The sequence below is a fragment of the Peromyscus leucopus genome, chromosome 19 (assembly GCF_004664715.2).
Source record: "Peromyscus leucopus breed LL Stock chromosome 19, UCI_PerLeu_2.1, whole genome shotgun sequence".
Taxonomy (NCBI): domain Eukaryota; kingdom Metazoa; phylum Chordata; class Mammalia; order Rodentia; family Cricetidae; genus Peromyscus; species Peromyscus leucopus.
Genome location: NC_051079.1, coordinates 83,146,284 through 83,156,060, shown reverse-complemented (window position 1 = coordinate 83,156,060; position 9,777 = coordinate 83,146,284).

The following is a 9,777-nucleotide window of genomic DNA, read 5'->3' as shown; positions in this document are numbered from 1 at the left end:
AAGATCAAAGCTTCCTGTCTGCTCTGCTCAGTGAGTCCTCAGTCCATGGCTAAGGCTCTATCACACTCTTGGATATAGTCTTCACATTTTTACATCCCAATGGTTAACATCTTACAGTTTCTATTTGATTTAACTGTGGCTATGTGTGGCTCGCGTCCAGCTCCCACATTCAGCACCTTGAACAGCTCCTGAGTTACAATAAATGTCCAGAGTGTCTGTGGAGGGAAGGAAGGATAAATCTTTTTCAGCTGGACTCAATGACAAACATGCAACATGTCTGGGGCTTTCACGTGATGTGGAATTTTCAACAAGAGAACTGCAAGTCCTCATTGCTTCACACAGACACTTTCTGCTTCTTTCTGAGTGGCATGGGGCAAGCAAGAGGTCATCACTGAATGAATCTCATCAAGGAAAGTGACAAGGTCAGTGTCATGAGGAATTCAGAGGCTGTGCTAGCTAGTTTCATGTCAACTTGACACAAGCTAGGGTCATTTTGAAGGAAGGAACTTCAAATGAGAAAAAATGCCCCCAACAGATTGACCTGTGGTGCATTTTCTTGATTCTTGGCCGATGTGGGAGGGCCCAGCTCACAGTGATTGGTAACACCTCATGACAAGTAGCCCTGAGTGACATAAGAAAGCTGTATGAGCAAACCAGTTAGTAGTACTTGTCCAAAGCCTCTCCCTCTCCCTGCCTGTAGATTCCTGCCCTGACTTCCCTGGATAATGGAGTGCTACCTGGAAGTGTAAGATGACATAGACCCTTTTCTCCACAAGCTGCTTTTTGTCATAGTGATTCACGAAGCAATAGAAACCCTAAGTAAAACAGAGGCATTAGAACCTACAGTCCAAAGCCTGCCCTTCCAGTCAGAAACCATGCTGGGCTGGCATGAGCTACTGGTAGCTCCTTTATCCAAGCTTACATATACAGAAATGTCCAAAATGTCTGGGCTATGATGACCATGTTTCCATCCCCAGACACCTTCTCTACACAGTCAGAATTGGAGCATACCTTGTCTCTCATCAGGGAATGTGACCTATGAGTAACGTCCTGTGGGCACAAATTGTGTGGCCATTTCCTCTGTATTGAAATTTTCTGTCCTGGAGGGAAGAAAATTAAGACCCAGGAAATGAACATCTCAGAAGTCTTAGGAAGTCTCTAAGATTCAATAGATTCACAAGGACCCTCCTCCCCAAGGTTATCTGGATAGTCAGAACTTCTGAGGATAGATTTCCTCACCCTTACTGCTGCCTGCAATGTGCACAGAAAGATCTAGGGTTCCAGATTTCGTGAGTTGTCACCTATGCGGGGACAGGCTTTGGGTGATGCAGCTGCCATTGTGTCTATCTCTGCTCCTGTAAGTCACCCCTCACCCACAGAAACCCATTGGTTCTCCAATTAGACTGTGGTAGTATTGTTATTTTGATCTGTCTTCAGGTTCCTCTCTGGGGTGAGTAGATGTTTCTTTACATCTCCCCAGGAATCATGTCAGAGAACAGCAAGAAAGCAAGGGTCCTGTGCTCAAGGACTGGCCTTCCAGGCCACAGCTGTAGGCTCAGTGAACCTCCTTCCTGCATTTTTGGATACAGGCTCTGTTGTACAGTTCCTGCACTTGTAACCAACTGCATGCTCCAATGATGTCTGCTGGATGGCATTTACCTTTGAATTACCATTACATATGTAGTAAAAAAAAATTATTATTACTGAAGAAGCCAAGCACAGTGTAAGTCATAATTAGTGTGAAGGCAAACCATTTAAGCCTGCAATTTGTGTACGTGCATAGTCAAATATATATATAAACAGCTGAAGAAAATATTTTTGCATACCAATAACAAATTTAAACTCATTAAATATGCACTAATATAACTGCATGACTCATTTTAGTTTCCAAAATAAATCTCAAAGTTCTTTATTATCCTAATAGAGGCATAATAGTAGGCAGCAGAGCATGTGCCCTGGAGCTACCCAGTGTGGTGTTCAGCTTCCAGTTTATTCCTTCTACACATATGATCTCAGGCAAATACTTTGTCATCTCAGAACCACAAGGACAACCAAAAAAAAAGAGCCTATTTAATATTTATTTTGCAATTTAAAAGAGTTGATATATTTGTAAATTTAGTTTATTTTTACTTGTAATATACTGACTTTTTCAGACAATTTTTAAGCACTTATAGATACTGTATATATAGTTTCTCAAATCAAGGAGATACTGCCCAGATGTGAATGACAACATGCTAAGGTGCACACCAGTACCATGCTGCATGCCAAACATCTGCCCAATGTTTCTGTCGTTGTAGTTGATAAGCAATAGAAATGAGCTTTAAAATCAAGATAGATGCGTCTTGGTGAAGACAAAAGGTAAAATATGAACTTTCACGAAATGTACTTCCTGCAGCTGGTTCCTCTGGCTAATGGCTGGCAGCCCACTGTCTCTCCTGCCTTCACCACAGTGATCTAAATTCCAAGCCCACTTTCCCTTTGCTGGAATCATTTTTCATTTCCCCTAAGCTGTGATTCTGTTACCACCACCTGTGATGCATCACTCCCTTCCCACATGGACCCGAGTCACTGAAGACCCTCAAGACAGTGTCCTTGTTATGAGAACGCTCTCAAACCTGACGTTCTGTGTCAAAGCTTTTGCCTTACATGGCTGGAACGCTATGTGACTATGATTTGAGAGTTGCTACATACAGTACAATGGTACCTGTGTGCGTGTGCATGTGTGTGTGTGTGTGTGAGAGAGAAAGAGAGAGAGAGAGAGAGAGAGAGAGAGAGAGACAGAGACAGAGACATAGACACAGACACAGACAGAGAGATAGAGAGAGACAGAGAGAGAATACTCCCACATTCCCTGTAAGACTGTCATATCCTTGAGTTGGAAGATAATCCCACCAGTTTACATGCCCCTCCTCTTCCCCATAGTACTTATATCCTGGCATGGTGCTTTTCCACTTGACGGATGTTGGACAACTGGAGCATGCCTTCCCTAGAGCAGCTCGCCACAGGATCGTTAGAAATCACCTGTCATGCCTTCCCTAGAGCATCTTGCCACTGGATCATTAGAAATCACCTGTCCACTGTCACAATGACTTCAGTGTAAAGACAACCACGTCAAAGGCATTACTGACAGAAACTCCATGGGTAGGTCAAGAACAAGTGTTCTCATTAGCTATTGAGCCTCAGTCTTGTGATGTTCAGGGACCCAGTCTGCCACATTTGGGAGCCTGCTTGCCTGACTCAGCACCAGCCTGGAGGAGGAGTGGATAAAAAAGGGACACCTCTAATGAGCAGTCAACTAGCACCAAGCCCTAATTCACAACTCAGCATGAACAGGAAGCTAAGCAGTTTTCCCAGGAGGTGGAATAACAGGCAATCTCAGAACCGAGCATGCCCTTGAAGAGTCTACCCTCTCTTCTTTCATTTGTCTGTTTTCTTTGGAGATAGCTGGTATCAGGGTATATAGGAAACCACAGAAGAACACTAAGTATTTTCAAAAGACATTTCCTTCTTCTCAGTGCAGGCCAGATACTAGGGAAATTAGGAGCCAGATATAATCAAGGCAGAGCAAACCCACAGTTCGCAAGTACTGCAGATAAATAAACTTAAAGGAGGTTCTGCTAGTCATCACTATGGATGCCTGACTCCTCAGAGTAACTCATATGAGCGAGGGTCAGTAGGATCTGGCTGTGCTTCGGCTGTGTAAGAATAATCCCAGCTCTGTGCTCTGAACACCTTAGAGGAGAAGCAGCCATCTCTGGGGCTGACGGTACAGGTTAAGACGTTTACTCTGGTGTGACATGAATCTTAACAGGTCTTATTAATAAAAAAAAAAAAACCCAGAGCCAGATATTGAGGTGAAAGCTGAAAGATCAGAGAAACAGAACAAGCCACAGCCAGCCTCACCTCACCAACTCCTCAGCCGATCCTGTTTCCACAAATCTCAGACTGAAAGCCTCTGAGTCCTCACCCCTGAGGGTCTCAGCTGAACTGCTGCTGCTACTAGATTACCTCCAGGAAATCCTCAATCTAAAAAGTGTGAGTTCCTGTTTCCTCATGCCTTATATACCTTTCTCTGCCCTGCCATCTTACTTCCTGGGATTAAAGGTGTGTGTGCTTCCCAAGCAAAGACATGGGATCTCAAGTGCTGAGATTAAAGGTGTGTGCCACCACTATCTGGACTCTATGTTTAATTCAGTGGCTGGCTCTGTCCTCTGATTCCCAGATAAGTTTATTAGGGTACACCATATATTGGAGTGCACAATATATCACCACACTTTGGTGATGAAAGGTCATTAAGACATCTGGGAAGAAATGAATAGTAAAAAGTATTCATACTTAAGACAACCATAATCATAAAGCTATATAGAAAAGGAAATTGAAACCAGCAGAATGCTGAAGATCAACAAGAAAAAATTATCTTCAGAATGCAAAGAATAAAACAGAAAAATAAACTGAAAAGACAGGAGAAAGTCCAACCAGGACAGTCTAGAAGGGGCTCAGAGATCAGTGACTAACCATACACGTCTAACGTTACAAGATTGAAGAAAAACAGGCCCCAGTGTGGCGGCGAATTGAGCTGTAAGCTATCTATGGGGATTTTAAAGCAAGTGGGGTCAACATCTGAGCAGAAAGCAACCGACAGCCAGAGTGATAGATCTGTGCAGACTGCTCTTCTTGGAAACTCAACTGGAGGGAAGGAGACTCTGGGAAAAGGAGGGTTTGGAAAGGATGCTTGGAGGAGAAGCCTAAACAGTTAGAGGAATTACCCGGTGGCAGAAGAGGGTGGCCATTTTTAATAGGATGGGGACACAGTGCCTGAAGTGTGGCATGAGAGCATTATGAAGTAGTCAGAGTCAAAGCATGGGAAGGGTTACAGGACACCAGACTGCAGGACATATAAACTTGATGTGCGTGTTGTACATCACAGAGGAATGAAATACATCAAAATGGATACCCTCACTAACACAGATTCTATCCTACTAACACAAAAGAGGGCTGTGTGCTCAGAATTCTGCATAATTCTTCCATAAAGCCCTGTGTCTGCTGCTGACATTCGGAGGTCATGGAGAAATGACTCCCTGATCGTCCTAAGACTTCCCCTCTGCAGTATAGTCCTTGGACATTTCACATAACCTAGCTCAAAGGTTCCTCTGGTCAGATACCTTTCCTCCTGTTTGAGCAGCTGTGGGCCATGGACTGCAGAGTTGACACTCCCAAAGTCCTGGAAGGGTAGACAATTCTTTCAGTGAATTGTCTTCCTATGTTTAAGTATGGACTCAGGTATGTTGCTTTAGATGCCAAAACAATTCTCACCCTAAAGCTGGTCCAGTAACTGATGCAGCTTTTCCATTTTCAGCCCCAACATTCCTTATTTAAAGCTATTTCACACCAACTGCTAGAGAAGGACCTCAGTTCCTCCTTCCCTATTTTTCTTTCCTGCTGGCTATAGTCATCATCAATGCTGTTTAAGTCATGGGAGCTTGAGACCCCAGTGAATTAAATGCTCTAAGTGGCTCCTCCAAAGGACCTACCGTGTGGCACACACTCCACACAAGCCCAAGAGTCAGACTGCAGGACTTTGCATATCATTGCTTCCAGCACAACCTCTTGCAGCTAAGAACCCTCAAAGGTCCTTTCTGCATGCCCCTTCATAACTGCGTTGACCCTGGCAAGGGAAACCACAAAAGTTGATGAGCAAGCAGAGCCCTATGTCTGCCACCAGAGGCATCCACATTCAGACACCTGGCAAATCTGAGCTCAGCTGCAGCCCTGGGCTGCTTCCAGGATGTGTTCTCATGGAACTGGAGAGTGGGCTCACCACATACTCTTGCTGCTCCTGCTCGGAGCCTGCTGAGATGGCCCATGCCTTAGAATCCCAGAATGAGGACATTTGATTCTACATCACGCTATCCCTCTCTCCTACTTATTCACTGTCTTCTGCACTCACTGTTTTCTACCCCAGACTCCTTGTTCTCGACTGGTTGTCGTTGAAAACCAATATTTTCACAAGACCTGATCTCTGGCTCATAGGGACCCTGTGCTAGTTAGATTTTGTCATCTTGATACCAGCTGGAGTCATCTGGGAAGAAGGAACTGCACTTGAGGAAATCCCTCCATTAGACTGGCATGTAGGCAAGCCTTTTGGGGCAGTTTCATTTCTTTTCTTTTTGTTTTGTGTTTGTGTTTTGAGCCAAGGTCTCAATATGTCACCTTGGCTGGCATAGAACTCTCTATGTAAACGAGGCTGGTCTCAAACTCACAGAGATCCATCTGCCTCTGCCTCTCAACGCCGGTATTAAAGTTGTATGCCACTATTCCCAGCTGGGCATTTTCTTGATAAATGATTGATGGGGGCAGGGTGAAGCCACTGGGTGATTCCACCTCCATGCAATTGAGTTGTATAAGAAAGCAGACCAGGGCTGGAGAGATGGCTCAGAGATTAAGAACACTGGCTGTTTGTTCTTCCAGAGGTCCTGAGTTCAATTCCCAGCAACCACATGGTGGCTCACAACCATCTGTAATGAGATCTGGCGCCTTCTTCTGGCATGCAGGCAGAACACTGTATACCTAATAAATAAATAACCTAATAAATAAATAAATCTTTAAAAAAGAAAGAAAGAAAGAAAGAAAGGAAGGAAGGAAGGAAGGAAGGAAGGAAGGAAGGAAGGAAGGAAGAAAGAAAGCAAGCAGACGAGTAAGCCTGGGTTCTGCTTCAGTTTCTGCCTTGAGTTCCTTTCCTTACTTGTCTTAATGATGGGTTCTAAACCGTGAGATTAAATAAACCAGTTGCTTTTGGTCGTGATATTTATCACAGCAAGAGAAAGCCAAGGAGGACAGACCCTTAGTGGCACTATGACCATCCATTCCTAATCCCAGCCCCCATCCAGTCTTAATGGTCCTTCTATTCTTTGGTGTATCTGTCTCCTTCAGCCAGCACCACTCTGCATGAAGATTCTCAGCTCAGACTGTGAAGGATGTTGAGTAAGGATGTAGAAAGGCAAATCCATTCTAGACATGTTCACTGGGGTACACGAGGACTAGCCTTTGGTAGGAAGTATATCCATGCTACCTCCAGACCAAGGAGCTCTGGCCCACCCTCCACCTGAGCCCCCAGTTATATATATTTCTTCCTGAACTTGTTTCATTTTGCAGTCTTTGTCATAGCCAAGGAAGCCTTGTGAACATTTACTTTCTCCTCAAATGCCAATGGCTGAACTCATGTTTCCAATCTTCTCTGCAAGCATGCATGACTGCTGAGCCTGACCCATTCAGCTGTTCATTTGCCTTCTCCTGTGCTCCTTTGTGATAGAAACTCTTGATTTATTTTTCTAGTAGGATGTCTATGAATCCTCTTATGGAATATGATGGAAGCTTATGCTGCTCTCCTGGAAGTCATGCCCATGTAGATAGGACTTACGGGGCCAGGGGATTGTAATGCTCCTGCCTCCACCTAAGAATTCACAACTGTCAGCTTTGCTACTCAAGAGCTGCTTTTCAGACCAGCAGCATCACCTGAGAGCATTCTAGGAATGCAAACCCTCAGGGCTCACCTGAACCAATTACACAAGGAACTGCAGTTGAACAAGATACCTAAGTAACGGTATTCATATTTAAGTCTGTAAAATAAGGCTTTTGTAATATCAAAATTAATATGCACACACAGTTATGAGCACAGTAAGTTATCCAAATACTACAGAACAATAATAACTGATAATACCCACTCTGGGAGTCTCTCTGGAAGGAATGGTCACAACACAAGGAGAGACTTATCACAGCTCTCCTCCCTGAAGAGTTGAGACAGGCTCCCTCTTTCCTCCTTCCAAAGTTTGGGCTGTGTTTTCTTTTCTTTTTTATCCTGCATGTGTGTGTGTGCATGTGATGTGTGTGCATGTGCATATATGTATGCACATATGTATTGGCAAACATACATGCACAAGTGGACATGCACATGTGTGCAAGCATATAGAGATCCAACGTTGATGTCAGCTGTCTTCCTTAACTACTTTTGTCTTCGTTTACTGGAGGAGAAGCTCTCGTAGACCCAGAGTCTGACAATTCCACCTAGTCTAGCTAGCCAGCTTACCAGGGGGCTGCACAGTCTCTGCCTCCAGAGCACTGGGATCCCAGACACCTGTCATGTGTTGTAAGGGTCTGAACTTGAGTCCAGTGAACTGGCATGGCCAGTGCTGTACCCACTGGGCCTCCTCCCCAGCCCCAAGTGCCCTTCCTCATTGTAATATCCCTGACTTTCCAACGAGAACTTGCTAAAAATAACCGCTTCCACTCTCTTTGAGCTACAAATACTAAATCACGATATAAAATAATATTCTCTGAAAACATTTCCTTATTTTCTGACACTAGAATATGACCCCATTGTATCATTTACAAGTGTCACACATCTAGTTAAATCTGTATCGATTTCCATTTCTTGGGCTGAAATGACCCCAAAGGGTCTGAAGTTCTGGAATGTGGCTGCAGCTGGTAAATCAGTGTGGTTCCTTTGCAGAAGAGGGGCGTCTCTCTCTCTCTCTCTCTCTCTCTCTCTCTCTCTCTCTCTCTCTCTCTCTCTCTCTCTCTCTCCCTTTCTCTCTCTTCCTGTCCCTCTCCCTCTCCCTGTCCCTCTCTCTTTCACATTCACATACACACACACACACACACACACACACACACACACACACACACACACACACGCGCGCGTGCGCGCGGGGGGGGGGGGCAGAGGGAGGAGCTGCTTGTCCACCTCTTATTCTGCATATGTAATTAGAGATTTCTATCACTATGTGCCCCAGGGCTTTTTGTGAAGGGTGACATATTCTAAATCTCCTAATAAGAATAAGCACACAGTGGTGCAAATTTATGCAACAGGCACAGGTGGTTCATTGTCAAGGCTGATGCACAGCAAGGGTGGCCTCCAAGACTGACAGTTAGGAGAAGGGTAGATAAAAAGGCACATGAAGTTCTGTTTGATTCCAGAAACCTTGCTCTGATTGGTGCCCATTATTTCCCCTTTTCCTTCTGCCCAAAGACTCTCAGAGCAGCAGGGGAAGACTGTGTGAGGCTACAGTACAGTATGTAGTCAACCTCTCTTTTAATGATAATGAATTCCCTCATATTTACCATGGGTCACTCTATGAACTCACCTGCTTACAGCCGTGTCTCCCCCAAACCCTTGGAAGTGCAGCCCGTACACGGCTGCCGGTACACGGCTTCCAGTTCCTCCCCCAAACCCTTCACATAAACCTGTGTAGACACGCAGACTTTCCGAAGACTTCCTTCACTGGGATGACTGAGGCTTCAGTCAGCACAAACGTCCTCCGGGTCTTGGGGTAGACAGCATTTGTCTACTTCCTTCCCATCTTCATTGGCCAAGGGAGTTTGAGAGGCTTGCTCTCTGGGGATGCATTTGCCAGCTCAGCGTGGTGCCTTCTGATACTTATGTTGGCGTGAATCGCCCATGGTTGGCATCAAAGTCAACAAGGATGCCTACGAAGCTCAGCAGCTTCCTGCTGGGGCCAGGAGTACCTGCTTCGTCATCAGTGTGGCCAAGCTGCAGGGGGAGCTGGGAAACCCTGTCTTCCTGTGTCCTCCTGACGTTCTCTCTGACACGGTTTATTGTCAAGTAGCGCGCAGAGGACACTCTTAACCTCTTATTTTCAACCTGATGTGATAGAAAACTCAATATTGTACCAAGAAAACTCACAGATAATGACAAACCTGCGGGCTAAAATGTTGTTTTCCTTGTTTCTAAATATGTGACGGTTTGCTAAAGTAAAATCA